The sequence below is a fragment of the Sander vitreus genome, chromosome 15 (genome assembly GCF_031162955.1).
Source record: "Sander vitreus isolate 19-12246 chromosome 15, sanVit1, whole genome shotgun sequence".
Taxonomy (NCBI): Eukaryota; Metazoa; Chordata; class Actinopteri; order Perciformes; family Percidae; genus Sander; species Sander vitreus.
In genome coordinates, this window is record NC_135869.1 from 680,245 (window position 1) to 702,036 (window position 21,792).

A 21,792-nucleotide genomic window follows, 5' to 3' on the forward strand; every position below is an offset into this window, starting at 1 on the left:
TTCTTAGACATATTTACAACTTTATATAATAAAAACTGTCAGATAAAACAATATTGTAATAAAAAGGAAATATTCAGAAACACCCTGGATGTCTAAAGGAATTCAAAATGTCTGTTAAAAAAAAAAAAAAAAGAAGAATACGCTTTACAGGAATTTCATAAAATATAGAACAAAAGAATGAGTTAAAATATAAAAACTACCTTTTCGTTTATTAACTACCATAATGAGGGTATGTAAGAAGGATTATTATAATAAATTACTAGAAAATAACAAAGATAATGTTAAAGAAACATGGAATACAATAAACACCATTATTTCAAAAGGACTTAATAAATTTAACTATCCAGAAAACTTCAATAATAATAATAATGAGAAGATGTGGACAAATGAAGTGGTTGACAGATTCAACAAATACTTTGTTAATGTGGGTCCTAATCTCGCCAAAGACACATTATACAGGGATGAATTTCTCTGTGATGGACCATGTGGAAAATAACCCATATTCATTGTTTTTGGGAACTGTAGAATGCAGTGAAATTAAAGAGATTGTAAATAATTGTAATAAAACTTCCAAAGATTGTGAGGACATTGACATGTCTCTAGTAAGTAATAGACGGGATAGTTGACCCACTATCTATCTATCTATCTATCTATCTATCTATCTATATATATATATATATATATATATATATATATATATATATATATATATAAAATCTATTTAAAACATGAGCATTTCCTGATAAGAAAAAAGTAGCTAAAGTCATCTCATTGTATAAATCTGGTGACTCACATATTTTCAATAACTATAGACCAATATCTCCGTTTTCTCAATTCTCAAAAATACTTTAAAAACTATTTGTCAAAAGGCTAGATAACTTCATTGACAGAAACAATTTACTAATGGATCCGTCAGTATGGATTCAGATGCGGTAGGTCAACGTCTATTGCACTTACTGAGTTAGTTGAAAGATTAACAAATTGTATTGAAAATAAATTATGCAGGGGGGATTTTCATTGATCTGAAAAAAGCTTTTGATACTGTAGATCACAAAATCCTGTTAAAATTTTTTGGAAAGGTATGGAATAAGAGGTGTGGCCTGGATAAACTGGATAAATACTATATCGTAAACAGGAGTCAGTTTGTTCAAATGGGTAATCACCGTTCAGTGAGTCTTAGCATTTCCTGTGGCCACAGGGTCAGTTTTAGGCCCAAAATTGTTTATCCTTTACTTAAATGACATTTGTAAATTATCAAAAGTACTAAACTTAACCGTTTTTTGCAGATGACAAATATTTTTGGTTGTGGGGATAACTTGCAGCAGTTGCTGGAAATGGTCACTAATGAAATTAATAAACTAAAACTCTGGTTTGACTCAAATAAGTTATCTTTAAACTTGACTAAAACTAAATTCATGATATTTGGAAATCACACTATAAATTCAGATGTCAAAATAGTAATTGATAATGAAACAATTGAAAGAATCTATGAAAATAAATGTCTGGGTGTTGTACTTGACCACCAACTCTGCTGGAAGCCACACATTAATTATCTGTGCATGTAGATGGCTAGGAGTATTGGTATATTGAGCAAAACTAGATACATTTTGAACCAAAATACTTTACATACTCTGTACTGCACACTAATTGTACCATATATGTTATATTGTGTGGAAGTTTGGGGAAATACCTACAAAAGCAACTTACAAAAGATTTTTGCTTTGCAAAAACGAGCAATTGTGATAATAAATCACACCGGGTATTGTGATCATACCAATCATCTGTTTTTTTTTTAATTCACATTTACTGAAATGTATGGACATAGTTACATTCAAAACTGCGCAATTTATGTTTAAAGTTAAAGAAAATAATTTACCTTGTAACATACGTGCAATGTTTAATGAAAGAGACAGGGGATATCATCTAAGAGGACAATGTATGTTCAAACAACCTCTTGAGCGAACTACTGTTAAAAGCATGTGTGTTTCAGTTTGTGGGGTGACCTTATGAAACGGACTGAACAATGACAAAACAGAGCCATAATATTATTCAGTTCAAAAAATAGATTAAAGAAATCATTACTTGACCAATACAGAAAATAGACCAAAACACAGGAACGGAATTGTAAATTAAAAAGATATTGTCATTGTTGTATTGTTGTTAGTTATTGTAAGATTGAATGCTGTATTTGCATATCTATTTACTTTGTAATAATATGATTTTGTGAAATAAGGGGCAGGACTAAATAAGCTATTTGCTTCCGCCTGCTCCTTCTTGAACTTATCCTTTTATATTTTTATTTTGTTTTCTGTTAAATCCTGATAGTTTTTTTTTTCTTCATGGTTTAAAATTGTTTTGTCTTACATCATTGTCGATTGTTCGAAATAAATGAAATGAAAACTGCGTGCACATTGAAAATAAAACTCTGAGATATATAGATATATATATTATAGGTTATATTTTGAATAAAAAAACAATTGTAATATTAGGAGAATAAAGTTGTACCTTGATACAGTCACAATATTTTATGAAAAGATCTACCTGCCCTACCGTCTGCTGTGCATTACATTATTCATTTGCTCTATGGCAGTATCCAGACCGTCTGACAGACACAAAGCTATGTTTGGGTTTCTGAATGAGAGTTTAGGGAAGCGGCTGCAAGCTGCCCTTTATAAGAGGTAGAAATCTGAAACTATGGCACAAATACATGAAGTATGCATCACCTCTCCCACAGCATGCAGAGCACCTCCATTATTATCAACAATAGCTGCTACACAGACGAAAGAACTTTAACTGCTCGTCTCTATTTTTACAGACAAAGAACACAGAGTTACGGATGGGTCTGTCAGAGCTGTGTGTTGGTGCCTGAACACGACGAGAGACGGGGCAGTGGGCAGCATGCAATTTGGAGGCAGCTTTTAGGCCGTTAGGAACAGCATTCATATTTTTTGCGCCATTTTTCTTATTGGCTTTATTATTATTATTATTATTATTATTATTATTATTATTATTATTATTATTATCATCATCAACACATTTTCTTAACTCTTGTTTGGGTTGGCTGAGCCCATTCTTGTTCCTTGCTATCACTGGCTTAAGCGATGGACAGAAAATTTGACAAGTTACAAATCTACGATTTTTTTTTTTATTAGCTCATGATAGGCTCCTCGTCTTCATAGCCCCTGGGCTTAAGCCCCGGAAAGACCGTATATTAGGCGGCCTTGCTTAAATCCTCCATTAAACATGAACCAGCCAGAGTTCATCAGTTAGTGACAGAGAAACAGTGTTGTCCATCTGTCCATACCTGAAAGTGTCCAGTCTCCAGTTTGGATCCTTAAGTCCAGGTGACAGCAGTTTCACGCCTGAGTCTCCTGGATGATTGTAGCGCAGGTCCAGCACTCTCAGATGGGAAGGGTTGAAGTTCAGTGCTGAGGCCAGAAAAGTACAGCCTTCCTCTGAGACCAGACAGCCTGAAATCACACAGGTTTGTGGCACTCTTTGTGGGGACCCGTCATTAATAATGCATTCCCTAGCCCCTTACCATCAAGACTAAATGCTTAACCTTAACCCTTATCATAACCTAATTCTAACCCTAAAACCAAGTCTTAACCCTAAAACAGCCCCTTTTTTAGGGGTTGAGGTCAGACAAGTACAGCCTTCCTCTGAGACCAGAGAGCCTGACATACTAAACACACACACACCTTAGTTTGAAATATTGAATTTGCAGGTCCCAAGAGAAAGATGCATAAAATCTTGGCCAAATATGTTCGAAAACAACCATAATTTCTGCATAGTCAATTCAACATAGCTGGGATAACCCTCATATGCATATGAACTGGATTTAATTTCATTTACTCAGGTCCAACTCAGCTTCTCCGGGAACCATCACCTTATCGTGGTGGAGAGGTTTGTGTGTCCCTATGAACCTGAGGGCTGTGTTGTCTGGAGCTTTGTGCTCCTGGTAGGGTCTCCCAAGGCAAAGTGGTCTCAGGTGAGGGGCCAGACAAAGAATGGTTCAAAAATCCTATGAAAAAAATCGAGGAAGAGATGAAGTGACCCTGCCCGGAGGAAGCCCGGGGCCCCTGTCTGGAGCCAGGCCCAGATGGAGGGCTCGTCAGCGAGCGTCTGGTGGCCGGGTTTGCCACGGAGCCCGGCCGGGCACAGCCCGAAAAAGCGGACATCTCTCCATCCCATGGGCCCACCACCTGTGGGAGGAACCGCTGGGGTCGGTTGCACTGCCACATGGGTGGCAGTGAAGGTCAGGGGCCTCGACGGACCAGACCCAGGCTGCAGAGGCTGGCTCTGGGGACGTGGAATGTCACCTCTCTGTGGGGGAAGGAGCCGGAACTTGTGCGGGAGGTGGAGTGCTACCGGTTAGATCTGGTGGGGCTTACCTCTACGCACAGTCTTGGTTCTGGAACCATACTCCTGGATAGGGGTTGGACTCTTTTCTTCTCCGGAGTTGCCCAGGGTGTGAGGCGCCGGGCGGGTGTGGGGATACTCACAAGCCCCCGGCTGAGCGCCGCTACGTTGGAGTTTAACCCGGTGGATGAGAGGGTCGCCTCTCTACGCTTGCGGGTTGTGGGGGGGAAAACTCCGACTGTTGTTTGTGCATATGCACCAAACAAGAGTTCGGAGTATTCGGCCTTCTTGGAGACCTTGAGTGGAGTCCTACATGGGGCTCCAGTCGGGGACTCCATAGTTCTGCTGGGGGACTTCAACGCGCACGTGGGCAATGATGGAGACACATGGAGAGGCGTGATTGGGAGGAACGGCCTCCCTGATCTAAACCAGAGTGGTTGTTTGTTGTTGGACTTCTGTGCTAGTCATGGATTGTCTATAACGAACACCATGTTCGAACATAGGGATGCTCATAAGTGTACTTGGTACCAGAGCACCCTAGGCCAAAGGTCAATGATCGATTTTATAATCATTTCATCTGATCTGAGGCCGTATGTTTTGGACACTCGGGTGAAGAGAGGGTCACCATCTGGTGGTGAGTTGGGTCAGGGGGTGGGGGAAGACTCTGGACAGACCTGGTAAGCCCAAAAGGGTAGTGCGGGTAAATTGGGAACGTCTAGAGGAGGCCCCTGTCCGACAGACTTTCAACTCACACCTCCGGCGGAGCTTTTCGTGCATCCCTGTGGAGGCTGGGGGCATTGAACCCGAGTGGACAATGTTCAAAGTTTCCATTGCTGAAGCTGAGGTGAGGAGCTGTGGTTTTAGGGTCTTAGGTGCCTCAAGGGGCGGTAACCCACGAACACCGTGGTGGACACCGGTGCTCAGGGAAGCCGTCCGACTGAAAAAGGAGTCTTTCCGGGATATGTTATCCCAGATGACTCCGGAGGCAGTTACCGAAGGGCCCGAAGGGCTGCAGCCTCTGCCGTGAAAGAGGCAAAGCAGCGTGTGTGGGAGAAGTTCGGAGAAGACATGGAGAAGGACTTTCGGTCGGCGCCAAGGTGCTTCTGGAAAACCGTTCGCCACCTCAGGAGGGGGAAGCGGGGAACCATCCAAGCTATGTACAGTAAGGATGGGACGCTGTTGACCTCAACTGAGGAGGTAATAGGGCGGTGGAAGGAGCACTTTGAGGAACCCCTAAATCCGACTAATATGCCCTCTATGGTAGAGGCAGAACTGGAGGATGATGGGGGATTGTCGTCAATTTCCCTGGTGGAGGTTGCTGAGGTAGTATTTCTCTCGGCAGATGTAATGGTAGGATCAATACCACTGTGTTGCTCAACCTGGCTAATATTTCTCCTTGACCTACTGCTGCAGTGCAAGCTTGCATCTGGCTGCTGCCTCTGCATTTTGACTTCCCCCGATGGATTTGCAGGCCCAGGTTGGTTGTCACCTTGGACCACCCACAACCTCATTCTCTCAGGATCATTTGTCTTTCGTGCCAGTTGTTACCATGTTGTCTGTCCTAGTTGGTCCATCTTCCATCCTGCATTTGGTTGACCGCCAGGCTGTTTTCTTCTTGTTCTGCTGGTAGTTAATTTAGGGAGTCCATGTAACAGACGCTTCAAGGATGTGCGGAAAGGGTAACTAGCTCCTCCACCCCTGGTGCAGTCTTTCCTGCTGCCAGCCAGTCTTCCCTGGCAGCCCTCCAGACCTTCCTAGAAGCCAACTGCTCTATTCACAGTAGTCACTGGTGAGCCAGGTTAACTAGGTGTGTGCACAGGTGGGTCCACCTGCTGGAACACATTTCTGCCGGACGCATTTCTGCCTGACGCACCTCCGACTGTGCCATTGTGCTGGCTGCAGGGTTTGTCAGCTGGGAGCCACCCTTCACTGATGTTTTGCTCCGTTAATCCCAAACACCCAAGCTGGTGGATCAACAGCCAGCCCTAGGATCCTTGCATCTTGCACCTTCATCCCTTGTCCTTTCTTCGGAGCCAAAGCCAGAAGCTCCGTTGTTCTTCCACTTCAGCCAGGTCTTTAATGGAGCCGGTGATCCCAAGAGACTTCAGAAACTGGTGGGGGGATGTTCCAGTATAGTCTCTGCACACAACTTCCACTGTATAAATGAACGCCCTCCACCCTGCTTGTGCACCCACAGCTCCCAGCTCTCTATGTACTTTTCCTACTTTCTCTCGAAGGCTGCCTCCATTCCCTCTTCCCAATGACCTTTCTAGTAGAGGACCAGTGCACGATATCTGGCCATAAGGAGGTTGTGGTGATCTCTAGTGGAAACTTTTACTGGCGGTCAACGTCGGCTCTCATATTACACTCGCCTCTGGGTGACAGGAGGGACCACACTTACTGCTGTTAGGAGCCTCACCCCATGCCTGACAAACTGGATCAGCTGCTGTTATGTTGCTGTTGTACCGGCCCTGATTCAGTGCTGCCTTGCAGCCAGAAAGTATGTGCTGCAAGCTGGGGTTCTGGGAGTCCCAGAGTTGGCCAGGTCCCCTCTGAGCCATACCAGAGGTGCAGGTCCCGGGGACTGGGAAGGGTATCATACCTGGTCCTGATAAGGAAGCTAAACCTTGCTTGGGGCATCCTCCACATATCCGCCCATGTTGATCATGGCTTCCTATGTTGTCAACCTCCCTTGCTGTTGTTGGCTCACTGCTTTGATTTTGTAGCTCTCCTCTTCAATCCTCACAATTTAAGAGATTACAAGGGCCTTCCTTTCCTTCTTTGTAGCTTTGTGTAGTGTGGCTAGTGTAACATGCAGCGGAGTTCTTATAAATTAAACTTTAAACACTCACACTTCCTCACCCCAGGTCTCAGTCTCTGCGGTCCACCATGGTCCGTCCTGCAGGAAGAAACAAAGTCAGAATCAACTTTATACACAAACAAATGTGCATAAACTGATCTTGTACAAAAGAACACATGTGGCCAACCGGCACTCAGAGACAAAAGACTCAGAGACCATGTGGTCTTTCAAACAGAGGGTTTCAGCCTACATGTAAATTCCACATCCCTTGCTCCAAACTCCTAAATGAAGAAAAGGAGATAAGAAGGCCACAAAATGGCTGAATGACCACGAAGGAGTGGCCAAAGTGGTAAAAACTCTAAAAACTACAGCCTTGTAGTCCACACCTCCCAGAGATCTCTGGATCCCCATTCGCTTAACGGCCCCTGAACACAGCATGCAGTCGGGGCCTATAAAACCTTCAGACACACATTTTTCCAACATCTTCCACTGGTGGCTCACACCGCTGAAGGATGCGCACATGCTCTTGTGCCCAAAACTTCCATTTCTGAACAAAGTGGATTTAATAAGGGGATCCTGGAAACAATCAACGCTGCAGAGAGAACAACACATTCTCTAGAAGGAAATCGGACACGGACACCGTTGTTTCTTCAAAGTCGACTCTGGCTTGTTACCCGCTGTCCTGGGGATCAGCATGTTTCTCCGTTGCCGTTGACGAGCGACACGGACCCGTTCTGTTTTAGCGTGGAAAGCTATGGACAGAACGGACTGAACACACAGTAAGAAGTCTTAAGGTTTTCTGGGCAGAGTAATAGTGTTTTATTAATGTCAGTATGGTTAATGCTGCCACTTGTTATGACATTAATGTGATTTGTTCGATTAATAAGCGCTACTGTCGCGCGCGTGATTTATTAATCTATGATTGTGACCGCTGTGTCAAATCTATTTCTGTGAATGTACTCTGATCACGGTGCATTGTTGATATGTTGTGTTGAATATTGCAGCTGGCTTGTTAAAACTGTAATTGCTACTTGCTAACTCCCCTTTCACGGAGTTTTAGTTATTGTAATGAGTGAGATAATCAGGTTTTTCAAAGTGTCTTTCTTTTCCTAAGGGGCTTTCTTTCCTCTTTCACTTACACACGCACACACACACATATACGGACATACACATGCCCAAGTGAACAGCTGGCCAACAGCGAGTCACGTATGTCGAATAGCTACACAGCTAGCACATAGCGAAGTAGTTTAGTGTGTGGGTCTGCAACTCCGCTTCTTGGAGCGTTTTTTTTGTCAGCAACCCGTTAGTTGGAGAGCTAACGGGCCAGCTTAGTCACGTGGCCTTGCAACGCAGCCCACTACTGCCCTCTTGAGGTTAAATAGCCTTTGTAATCTGGGCGTGACCAAGCAACCCCTGGGTTTCGTCACCCCCCCCCTCCTCCTCGCACTCTCTCTCTCTCTCACACGCACACAGAGACACAGAGACACAGAGAGCGTCTCATCACATGCTGGTTTGCTTTTGCTTTATTTTTGTTGTAGATTGAAAAAAGGTATATTGGTTTTAATTGATCGAAGAATTATTGATCGGCCATTGATGATTTTGAAGTTAATAAATTCTACTATACTTTAATTAGCAGTTGTCTGTGATTATTTGTGTACTTATTGTAATAATTGCTGGTTGAACACAGGTCAGTGCTCGAATTCACCCTTCCTTTTGTTCCTTTAAGGAATACCAGATAAATTAATCAAATTAATTCAGATCGGTATTTTAAAGGGAATACCACCTAATGAGACTATTTCACAGTTCGGTTATTGGACCCTGAAGTTTGTCGATTTGATAAAGTTATTAATAACCATATTCATAACTTTATTAATATTGATAAAACATCTTTGATAATTTGCCAATAATTAGATCTGTACACCTACAAATTCCCAACAAATGGTGCCCCGTGTGAGGCTGTTAGATACCAGCGTTATTATATAATATTATATAATAATTATACATAATAATTCATGAATTTAAATTTTTAAACTTAATTGTTTAGAAAAAAAAGATTTAAAAAAAAAAAAGTATGTACATTGGTTAGTATTCTTTGTTTAGGCAACATTCTCGCATTCTACTTGATCTTGAAATCCTTGACTAATACGGCGGTCAACTAATACTGACAGTAACAGCTATTACTCACCTGAGGTGTATGACCTCTGACATCCTGACAGGATTAGGTCGTAGTATTAGCTTAATTAGCAGTCAACACTTAAAACTAAAGGAACTACAGGTTAAGCCTTTCACCTGCTCCTTGCGTCAACGTTTTCACAGTTAGTTCCCTTTGTCACCACAAAGCAATTTAGCCCTGGTAGCAATCTGTTTACTAAAGAGGTAAAATGAGTTGCTTTGATTACCAGAGGCTGGGAGCGAAAGCTTACAATGAGCCAACCGACACAGTCCTGCAGAATGTGGTCGCTTGTCTCATCCTAGACTCCACAGAGAAGAGGAATAACCTTGAAGGTTATGAAGCTACCTGCGATGAGATACTCCAGGAACTATTAGCTTACATTGCACAGCCGTCTTGGATGCTAAACGCTTCCATACAAGGCTTGCTTGGTCAGTTGGTGCTCATCTATCACAGCAGAGCCCATCGGCACAGCTGCAGAACAGCTATGAAGCTGAGCAGCACAAAACGGCATGGCTTAGACAGAGAGTCCAAGCCAGGCGTGATGAGATCTCTTGGTTAAAAGAGAGCCGTGAGGATCTGTTGGCACAGCTCCAGCGTGTCGAGCAAAGAACAGCATTCTATTCTCCTCCTCCTTGGTCTCCTCACAGTCAGAGACACCAATCTTGTTCTTCTCCGCCACCTCGGCGAGGAACCCACTTGTCTTTTTCCCAGAGAAGAGACCATTCATCATCTCCTTCTCGTCCTCCTCCTCGGAGAGACCAATCTTGTTCTTCTCCACCACCTTGGTGGAGAAAACCCTCTTCCTCACCTTCCCAGAGGAGAGATCACCACTCCCCTGCCAAAAGGGGGAGGGGTGTCTTGCAACATCAGAGAAACACAGGTAGAATCCGAGTTCCGTCCACTGACAAACGGTACGAGCCACAAAGCTCGCCATCCCGCTTTGATCAGACTCCGTCCCCACCACCAAAGGGGAGGAGCCGTCCTCACCTGAGTGACTATGATTCTTCTGATGTTTCTAACGGTCACCGCCGGCTGCGAAAACATGATCTGAGCACTCGCCAGATCGAGCCTTGGCTGCATGATCCTCTCCGACTCCGAAAGAGTTTGACCCAACAGAACGGGTAAGTATACTGCCACCTTCGCACGTCCAAGAATCACGTGATTCGGCCTTTGACCCTGGGCCTGACCCTTCCTACCACATCCAACGGTCCAGCCGACCTGGATGAACCTACTCTGCTCCCCTCGGAGCCTCCAGTCACTTCGGTCTACTCAAAGACCACGGCTAGCAGCCTAGTGAACTCCAGTAGAGAGGTGTCAGAGCTGGTCATAATTGAGAGTCATCAAGAGCCTCTATTGGCCCATTTGCTGGAAACAGGTGCTCCACTCTTCAAGGAGATACCCCAGCTAATTTCTGATTGCAAAATCCTGCTTCCTGAAGAAACCAGATCTTCTCCACTCGTTAAAGAGGAAGAAAACTTCCAAACCTGTGAAGTAGCGAAGTAGTTTAGTGTGTGGGTCTGCAACTCCGCTTCTTGGAGCGTCTTTTTTTTTCAGCAACCCGTTAGTTGGAGAGCTAACGGGCCAGCTTAGTCACGTGGCCTTGCAACGCAGCCCACTACCGCCCTCTTGAGTTTAAATAGCTTTTGTGCAGCTAACACATAGCCTAGCTTCAAAGAGCTAACGGGTAATCTGGGCGTGACCAAGCAACCCCCGGGTTTCGTCCTCCCCCTCCTCCTCGCACTCTCTCTCTCTCTCACACACACACGCACACAAACCTAGACACAGAGAGCGTCTCATCACATGCTGGTTTGCTTTTGCTTTGTTTCTGTTGTACTTGAAAAAAGGTATATTGGTTTTAATTGATCAAAGAATTACTGATCGGCCATTGATGATTTTTAAGTTAATAAATTCTACTATACTTTAATTAGCAGTTGTCTGTGATTATTTCTGTACTTATTGTAATAATTGCTGGTTGAACACAGGTCAGTGCTTGGATTCACCCTTCCTTTTGTTCCTTTAAAGAATTGGTATTTTAAAGGGAATACCACCTAATGAGACTATTTCACAGTTTGGTTATTGGCCCCTGAAGTTCCAGGGTGGTGCCCCGTTTTGATTGTTTGTTGATTTGATAAAGTTATTAATAACCATTAATACCATTAATTGATAAAGTTGATAAAGTTATTAATAACCATTAATAATAACTTTATTAATATTGATAAAACATCTTTGATAATTTGCCAATAATTAGATCTGTACACCTACGAATTCCCAAAAACACCTTTACTTAGATCGTCCATTAAACATGAACCAGAGTTAATAAGTTAGTGACAGGGAAACAGTGTTGTCCATCAGTCCATACCTGAGAGTGTCCAGTTTCCAGTTTGGATCCTTAAGTCCAGCTGACAGCAGCTCTACTCCTGAGTCTCCTGGATGATTGTAGCTCAGGTCAAGGTCACTCAGATAGGAGGGGTTGGAGCTCAGAGCTGAGGCCAGAGAAGTAAAGCCCTCCTCCGAGATCAGACAGCCTGACAGACTAAAAACACACTCCAACTCCAAACTGAATGTCAGAATGGGAAAGAAAGGTGATCTAAGCAACTTTGAGCGTGGCATGGTTGTTGGTGCCAGACGGGCTGGTCTGAGTATTTCATAATCTGCTGAGTTACTGGGATTTTCATGCACAACTATTTCTAGGGTTTACAAAGAATGGTCTGAAAAAGGAAAAAAAATCCAGTATGCTGCAGTCCTGGGGGTGAAAATGCCTTGTTGATGCTAGAGGTCAGAGGAGAATTGGCCGACTGATTCCAGCTGATAGAAGATCAACTTTGACTCAAATAACCACTCGTTACAACCGAGGTATGCAGCAAAACATTTGTGAAGCCACAACATGAACACCCTTGAGGTGGATGGGTTACACCAGCAGAAGACCCCACCAGGTACCACTCATCTCCACTAAAAATAGGAAAATGAGGCTACAATTTGCACGAGCTCACCAAAATCGGACAGTTGAAGACTGTAAAAATGTTGCCTGGTCTGAGGAGTCTCGATTTCTGTTGAGACATTCAGATGGTAGAGTCAGAATTTGGCATAAACAGAATGAGAACATGGATCTGTCATGCCTTGTTACCACTGTGCAGGCTGGTGGTGGTGGTGTAATGGTGTGGGGGACGTTTTCTTGGCACACTTTAGGCCCCTTAGTACCAATTGGGCATTATTTAAATGCCATACCACAGCCTGAACATTGTTTCTGACCATGACCATCCCTTTATGACCACCATGTACCCATCCTCTGATGGCTTCTTCCAGCAGGATAATGCACCATGTCACAAAGCTCGGATCATTTCAAATTGGTTTCTTGAACATGACAATGAGTTCACTGTAGACAGCAGATCTCAACCCAATAAAACATCTTTGGGATGTGGTGGAACGGAAGCTTCGTGCCCTGGATGTGCGTCCCACAAATCTCCATCAACTGCAAGATGCTATCCTATCAATATGGGACAACATTTCTAAAGAATGCTTCCAGCACCTTGTTGAATCAATGAAATGCAAAAGGGGGTCAAACACCGTATTAGTAGTGTGTTCCTAATAATCCTTTAGGTCTGTGTAAATATTAGGTCCATCCAATTCTGAGATTGCGCAAAGAGCAAGGAGAGTTCCACCTCCTTAGCTGCGGATAATATATATATATATATATATATATATATATATACCTGTCAGATGCTATTTTTGGTTTTGACTTTCACTTGTACAGTGGCTCTTAAGTGTTGAAACACCTCAAAATGAAAAAGTAAAATAAAAAGCAGTGTGTGAATTTGATTGATAACAATGAGGTCATATTTATTTTTGAACATGCGAAAAAATTCGGACGGAAATTTCACACTCAGTGTTCAAGGATGTTAAAGGTCCAATATGTAATATATTTACTGTAATAAATCCAAAAATGACCTAAGTTGAAATACTATCTAATGCTAATGCCAGTATTTTCTCCTTTTGAAATTTCCGTTTTGTTACGGAATTTCTGTTTGTGTTTTGGCCTGTGTGTTGTTATGAACTGCCCAGTTTGACAGCCAGGCCGGGTTGCCAGATATACCTGTAAAAACGTAAACCCAGCGCGCTACAGCTGTAACATTAGTACAGCCATGAAAGCAGCAAACAAACAAACGGGATCAACGGAGATCTACCCGACCTAAAAAAAAACCCTGGCAACAGTTGCGTGACAAGAGACATAACAAATCCCGGGTAAATATTGGAGATGTATTTGAAAGATGGAGACAGCTTAGAGCCCAAAAGGACGCCGAGTTGGTTAATTTCCTAATGAAAAGCTAAGCATTAGCTTCAGGCTAATTTATCACAGCTACTAGGGACGGGCATTTTATGTAATTTCAACTTTTGTGTACTCACATTGAATTATATAGCTAGAGTGCCCGAGTTGGTTACTTGCAAAAACAATTAAGACACAGCCAGTAAAGTGATCCCGACTGGTCCTGGCTAACGCCGCCATGCTAACCCTGCTAACTCATTCACGTACTGGAGGACCAGGCAAGCGGGCCACGGCTGTTTAAATGACCGAATAAGATCATCAAGATCGAATAAAAATAAAACGGAAATAATGTTACTACAATAAAGAAATGAATACCATGATAACATCTAAATAAATGTTGATAGATGTAGCGTTATAATTTAAAAAATATCAATAAACAACAAAGCAATCCAGCTTATAATAACATTAAAAGAAATACATATAAACTAGGGCTGTCAAACGATTACATTTTCTTAATCGCGATTAATCGCATGTTTTATCACATGATTAAAATTCTATTATTTTGCATTTCAGAACTGTTTTTAAGTACATATTAACAATGGAAAGCCATTCTTACCAGTGTATCTTGATTGGGAATCAAATGAATGCAAAGAAAGTGACTTTATGAACTTGATTTTAAGATTTGTATTTGTTTGTTATATATGTAATCTAGTCACACATTTGAATTTAACAACAACTTTGAATGCACCACAAGGCTGTAAATTACCAGTTTCATTGAACACACCGTCTGTGTTTTTCCGACAACAACAGCTGCAGATTGTTACATCCCGGTGTCGGAATCCTCTACAGTGAAATACAGACACACGTTCCGCGTTGCTATTCCTGCAGCAGCAGGATGTGTTACGAGGAAATACGGCAAAATAGTTGCCTGTTAGGCACGATGCAAAGCCAAGTGAAGTGAAAATAAATTAATAAATGGCGGCATGCGATTAATACGAATAAAAAACAATTAACGTATTATGCTCGACCCTTAATCACATCGCGATTAACGCATTAATGCTGACAGCCCTAATATAAACCATGATAAGATCTCGTGAATAATTGTTGATTAAAACAGAGGTTATAGGGTTAAAAATACCAATAATTGCAAAGCTGTATACAGCTTCTCTGCTGCAGCCTGACTGGCAGAAAGAATCGTGCTGTGATCACGAAAGATGCTTCCCATTGAAATACATTAGTTTAAAAAACGTGCTGACCACCACAAAGAAAAAACAAGATAAACGTGTCCGTGTACACAAATCAATAGATTAAATTATGTGAACATTTCACGAACTGCTGTAAGACTGGGTTGTTATTTCAACCAAAAGTAAAGGAAAGACGACCCAAAACGGCTTTTCATAGTTTTATTTAGTTTCTGTCGACTTTGAACACTTTGAAAAAGTGTGTTTTACGATACTAAAATTACTGTTTATTTACATGGAGTCTGGTGGGTTTAGAGAACGCAATTTCGTGGATGTTTAAAAAAAGGATCTTACTCTTTAACAGAAAGGTCGACCTCCTTAGAAATACTTTCCATAATGTTGTCAGACACTTAGAATAATGATCTGAGTCTGTCAGCGGCAAAACGTGCACTTTTGTGAACGTAAATACAGGCTGGACAATTGCCCTATTAACTTACATTGTAGCTTGTTTCTCTCGCTTAATACTGGACCAATGTCAAAGATTGTTGTTCCAACCAGTCACTTACATTCACACAACATAGGAAAATAGGGTCCAGGTTGAAAAAAACAGTAGTTACCCTTTAAAAACCCTAACCCTTTAAATAAAGGGTGAAAGGCGTAACCTTAAGAGTAAAACCTTGTTAGTGATTCTGTGAGAGTCACTGATTGTGTGTCTGTTGCAGACCTTTACAGTCAGTAACATTGCACTTTTTTGTCGTTCTTTTCATGGGCGGGTCTGAGTGTTCGAGGAGGTAGACAATTAAAAAAATGGCAGTACACTTACCTGAGAGTTTCCAGTTTGCAGTGTGGACTATCCAGTCCAGTTAACACAAGCTCCACTCCTGAATCCTGCAGGATGTTGTTACTCAGGTCCAGCTCTCTCAGACTAGAGGACTGGGAGCTGAGGACTGAGGACAGAGCTTCACAGCTTCTCTCTGACAGGTTACAGCCACTCAACCTGAAAATAATATACAGGAATTCCATTTAATAATTGATGAATTTAGAAAAAAGGAGTTTAGGTGGTCATCATTTTCAAACAGCAGTACACTAACCTGAGAGTTTACAGTTTACAGTGTGGACTATTCAGTCCAGCTGACAGCTGCTTCACTCCTGAATCCTGCAGGATGTTGTTACTCAGGTCCAGCTCTCTCAGACTAGAGGACTGGGAGCTGAGAACTGAGAACAGAGCTTCACAGCTTCTCTCTGACAGGTTACAGCCACTTAGCCTGAAAATATTATTCAGGAAGTCTATTTAGTAATTGATGACTTTAGAAAAAAGAGTTGAGGTGGTCATCATTTTCAAACATCAGTACACTAACCTGAGAGTTTCCAGTCTGCATTGTGGACTATTCAGTCCAGCTGACAGCTGCTTCACTCCTGAATCCTGCAGCTCATTGTTACTCAGGCCCAGCGCTCTCAGACTAGAGGACTGGGAGCTGAGAACTGAGGACAGATCTTCACAGCTTACCCCTGACAGCTTACAGCCACTCAGCCTGAGAAGAATGTTTAGTCAGTTAATTAAAAAATGAAATACAAAAAGCCAATGACGGCTTACCCAGATTTACCACCACTGCGCCGCTGTTTTGTAACATCTTCTGCCACGCGCCATACCACACAAGGAGCGTCTCAGAAGTGGACCCTCTTGCCTGCTCAACTCGCAGATTTTATTGTGTCTGCAAGTACTTGAAAGAATCACGGGTTCATTAAGCTAGAATCTACCTTCCACTCCAAGCACTCCTGTAATTAAACTCCCTCACTTCTCGTTTTCTGATGTTTTACTAATAAAAATGATTTATGATGTCTAATATCTTTTCCCCCATTTAAGATGAATCTCAATCGTCCATTGTGTTGTAGAGGAGACATATACGATATTGGGGGGTGTCTTTTGGTAAATTGACTGGATGCTCTCGCTGTTCCACTTCCTGCCCGGCTGTCTGAACACCCCGCGGCTCATATGAAAACAGATCTGGCACGTATTTTAGAGGAGCGGATTGCCACTTAGGGGACGCGCCATGACGCAGGTGGTGGAATGTCAAGCATTGACTTGAATAGCCAGGATTGCGGCCACAGAGCAAACGCGTGTGAAGGAAAATAGGGGTCAGTGAGTAAACTTCTAAAAAAAGTTTAATTCTGACCTGAGAGTTTTCAGACTGCAGTGTGGACTCTTCAGTCCAGCAGACAAACTCTTCACTCCTGGATCCTGCAGGTTGTTGTTACTCAGGTCCACTTCTCTCAGACTAGAGGACTTGGAGCTGAGAACTGAGGACAGAGCTTCACAGCTTCTCTCTGACAGTTTACAACCAATGAGCCTGAAGAGGAATCAGTAAAACATAACAAAACAAGTTATTTTTTATGAATAAATAAAAAACTACATTTAAGCCGGATAGTTGTGTGTGCACGTACAAAGCTTTGTTGGAGCCTTTGACCACTGGCAGCAGCCTCAGAAGAGCCTTCTCTGAAGCCTATTTCTTCAGGTCAAACATGTCCAGATCTTTTTCTGATGACAGTAAGATGAAGACCAGAGCTGACCACTGAGCAGGAGACTGCTCTGCGGAGAGACTTCCTGAACTCAGGGACTGTTGGATCTGCTCCACTAGAGAACGATCATTCAGTTCATTCAGACAGTGGAACAGATTGATGCTTCTCTCTGCAGACAGATTCTCACTGATCTTCTTGATGTACTGAACTGTTTTCCGATTGGTCTTTGAGCTACGTCCTGTCTGTGTCAACAGACCTCGTAGGAGACTTTGATTGGTCTGCAGTGAAAGACCCTGGAGGAAGCGGAGGAACAAGTCCAGGTGTCCATTTGGACTCTGTAAGGCCTTGTCCACAGCACTCTGGTAGAAAAGTTTTGATTCAGGTTTGTTTCTATGTAGAAACCACTGACAGGAGGTTGTTTGTTCTTCTGCCAGCAGGTTGACTCCGGAGTTGGTGAATGTCAGATGGACATGAAGAGCAGCCAGAAACCCCTGAACACTCAGATGGATGAAGCAGAACACCTTGTCCTGGTACAGTCCACTCTCCTCTTTAAAGATCTGTGTGAACACTCCTGAGTACACTGAGGCTTCTCTGATATCGATGCCACATTCTGTCAGGTCTGATTCATAGAAGATCAGGTTGCCTTTCTGCAGCTGCTCAAAAGCAAGTTTTCCCAGAGACCTGATCATCTTCCTGCTCTTTTTATTCCAATGTGGATCTGTTTTGGCTCCTCCATCATACTTGACGTTCTTTACTTTGGACTGAACCACCAGGAAGTGGATGTACATCTCAGTCAGGGTCTTGGGCAGCTCTCCTCCCTCTCTGGTCTTCAACACGTCCTCCATAACTGTAGCAGTGATCCAGCAGAAGACTGGGATGTGGCACATGATGTGGAGGCTTCGTGATGTCTTGATGTTGGAGATGATTCTGCTGGCCTGTTCCTCATCTCTGAATCTCTTCCTGAAGTACTCCTCCTTCTGTGGCTCAGTGAACCCTCTGACCTCTGTCACCATGTTAACCCACTCAGGAGGGATCTGATTGGCTGCTGCAGGTCGTGTGGTTATCCAGAGGCGAGCAGAGGGAAGCAGTTTCCCCCTGATGAGGTTGATCAGCAGCACATCCACTGAGGTGGACTCTGTAACATCAGTCAGGATCTCATTGTTGTGGAAGTCCAGAGGAAGTCGATACTCATCCAGACCATCAAAGATGAACACAACCTCTTCAAACCTGCACATTCCTGCTTCTTTGGTTTCACCAAAGAAGTAATCAACAAGTTCCACCAAGCTGTACCTTTTCTCTTTCAGCACATTCAGCTCTCTGAAGGTGAATGGAAATGTGAACTGGATGTCCTGGTTGGCTTTGTCTTCAGCCCAGTCCAGAGTGAACTTCTGTGTTAAGACTGTTTTCCCGATGCCAGCCACTCCCTTTGTCATCACTGTTCTGATTGGTTCATCTCTTCCAGGTTGGGCTAAAGATGTCTTCTTGTCTGATTGTTGTTTCTCGTCTGTCCGGTTTCCTGGATGCTGTTTCAATCTGTCTGACCTCATGTTCATCATTGACCTCTGCAGTCCCTCCCTTTGTGATGTTGATTTTTGTGAACATCTGATTCAGAAGGGTTGGGTTTCCTGCTTTAGCAATCCCCTCAAACACACACTGGAACTTCTTCTGCAGCTTAGATTTCAGTTTATGCTTACCACCTGCAGCAAGACTTCTTGAATGAACACACGACAAAGCAGATCAATAAGTCAAAGAACATATTTCAACATTTCCTTTGAGTATGTGAATATATTTTGAGACATTGGTAAAGGTCCTATTTATCCAGCATGTTAAATCTTTAGAGAAATCCTGTTACTGCTCTGCAGACGATCAGCCAGCTCCTCCTGCTTCATTCTCCTCAGGAAGTGCAGTGTGATCTTCAGAAATCCCTCTCTGCTGTTCCTCCTCTGCTCTTCATCCTCACCGTCCAACATGTCCTCATCCTCCCTCTGACTTTCTAAGCATTCTGGGTAATCTGGACTCAGAACCTTCTGGATCTTCTTCAGCTCTTTCTTCACAAAAGTGCAGATGTTCTCCTCCAGCAGCTGGAATAGAAGATTATATGAATGACAAATCAAACTGAAATCATGGAAGCAAATATCAGATCCATGTTGGACAGACAAGTCCAAGTGCAGCATGGAGATGATTGTGAACAGAATAGATGTAAAAGTAGTTGTTGTGCATGTACAGACCATAAATATAGAGTCCAGGTGTGTTTGATGCTGCTGGGCAGACTGACCACTGGGAACCTCTGAGCTCTCCTCGTCCACTTTGTGGAGGAATCAGTAAGAATTAGCTCACATCATGTCTGTCCACACAGAGACAAACACAGGGTAAAGGTCCATGAAGTGATGTTTGGATGTTAACATTGAATCAGAGGACTCCCTGTAGTGGTAAACATTTACTAGTCCTGCTGATTATCAGTTTGAAATCCTCACCTTTGAGCAACAGAGTGGCATCCATCTTTGAAGACTAAAGGATGACCCACAGACTCGTCACTCTTCATGGACACACAGCTGGATTCAGCTTCAGGACAGTTTGGTCTCTGATGGATCCTGATAGAAAGATATTCATTAAAGCTCATATATTTAGGGAAATTCTCTCCAAATGGAAGACTTTTATATATAATTAATAAAAAATCAATACAATACAAATATATATTTAATTACTGACATTATGGATTATGTGTTACTGAACACAATTTACAACTACCTACTTTTTGTCATGTTGTTGTTTAAAATCAACACCAAACTCCATTGAGTCGTCACTCTTGAAGGACACACAGCTGGGTCCAGGTCCAGGTCCAGGTCTGTGTTGCTTCTCTGAGCTGAAACGTAACACACACAGAGCTTTGAGTGTGAATAATGATGGTGGAGTGATCTGATTGGTGGACAGTTAGAGATGGTCCTCTCAGCTCTGAGCTTTGGTCTGGCTGTCATGTTCCCCACACAGAGTGGTTTTAGAGGGAGGGACTCCCTCCTCTCTGTCCTCACACTGACTCATAGCAGAGTCCACACTATCTGGAGAGGAAACAGTGAGAGAAGCAGTCCAATCATTCATCAGCACATCATCTGTCAAATAATTTATCTTGGTAAAAAACCCAAATATCAGCAGCTCATCCTCTGATTGACTGCTTCTCTCTGTGTCATATCAGTGTCAGTTGAATCCTTTTGGCTTGTTGGACTGTTGCTCGGACTAAAGTAGTTAGAAAACATGACTGAACTCTGGGAACTAAAGAGGGCCTTTTCTTATCACTTCATCAAATTCCATTCACTCAACACAGGACACTAATCAACACATGGATCAATAGTGATGAACAGAGAAGATGCTGCTGGCAGTGTTGTAGTCAAGACCACCTAACCGAGACCGGGTTGAGAACGAGTCAAGACCAAGACCAGACCAGTGCAAGTCCAAAACTGCACGAACATAATCATGTGTGTCACTTAAACATACATCTTTGAACCCCACCCACGATCTTTCCCTAACTAAGTAGTCTTACCCTGCACATTGAAAAATAACGCCAAATCGGTCCCTACACAGAGCGTCAAAAAGTGACACCAATGGTCCTGACCAAGTATGTTGAAAAACATTTAATCTGGACTTCTCTCTGCCTGCTCACACAGACAGCCATCTTGTTTCCCAGCTTTAAACAATCACACGTTCAACATCAATTCAACCGTTTCTCCAACCACAACAATCAAAGATGTCATCTCAACCAATCAGCTCCACTTACTGAACTTTCAGCCATGAACTTCATCAGTGTGCAGCTCTCTTCTGTCCTCAGCAGGTCTGTGTAGAAAAGGAGCTTCAACTTCAACTTCCAACAGACAAAGTGAAGTGACGCCGTTTTTTTATCATTAATCAGAGTGTGTGTGTCCTCACTTCACTTTGAAAGTATGCATTCTGACTGGTTGGACCACTAGCTGAGCCAGAAAAAACAAAGTGGGTGTGCATCAGAAAACTGTGTGTACCACATATGTTTATCTCTAACGTTACAACCCCACATATACCGGTAGATGCTCTGTATGCTAGAAAGTGGTTTGATGCTTTTTGGTGTCTAAATATTTTTGACATGGTGGTTTGACCACAACACGTTTGTGCTGTGAAATGATGAGCTGAAACTGACTGACTCACAGACAGACAGACAGACAGACAGACAGACAGACAGACAGACAGACAGACAGAACACGTCATGGAAATCAGAGCTGAATGTTACATTGAGTCGTGGCCATCTTTGATCCAGACATTTGGATGATTCAAAAGAAGAAACCAGAGAAGCTGCGGAAATCAGCTGGAGTTGTAGTTACTCACTGTGACCGCTGGATGTCTTTCTTCTAACTATTGTACTCTTCCTCTCTGATCCTCTTTTCCTTCCTCCTCCCTCATCTTCCCCTCCCTCCCTTCTGTAAACTGGTTTTCCTTTGTTCCACCACTGACTGATGTCGATTCACCTTTAGACTTT

General features: G+C 42.9%; 1 pseudogene across 1 annotated transcript in view; it reads right to left on the reverse strand.

Annotated features, from left to right (window-relative positions):
* LOC144530401 (uncharacterized) overlaps positions 1 to 19,879 on the reverse strand; it is a 32,584-nt pseudogene extending 12,705 nt beyond the window's left edge. The window contains exons 1-10 of the transcript XR_013503106.1: positions 19,769 to 19,879; positions 19,523 to 19,599; positions 19,147 to 19,375; positions 19,037 to 19,063; positions 17,220 to 18,976; positions 16,952 to 17,125; positions 16,136 to 16,309; positions 15,869 to 16,042; positions 15,601 to 15,774; positions 11,695 to 11,868 (exon numbers count right to left, since the gene is read on the reverse strand). The product of XR_013503106.1 is annotated as an uncharacterized LOC144530401 (transcript). The remainder of the gene's footprint in view (positions 1 to 11,694; positions 11,869 to 15,600; positions 15,775 to 15,868; positions 16,043 to 16,135; positions 16,310 to 16,951; positions 17,126 to 17,219; positions 18,977 to 19,036; positions 19,064 to 19,146; positions 19,376 to 19,522; positions 19,600 to 19,768) is intronic.
* Positions 19,880 to 21,792: the final 1,913 nt, after the last annotated feature.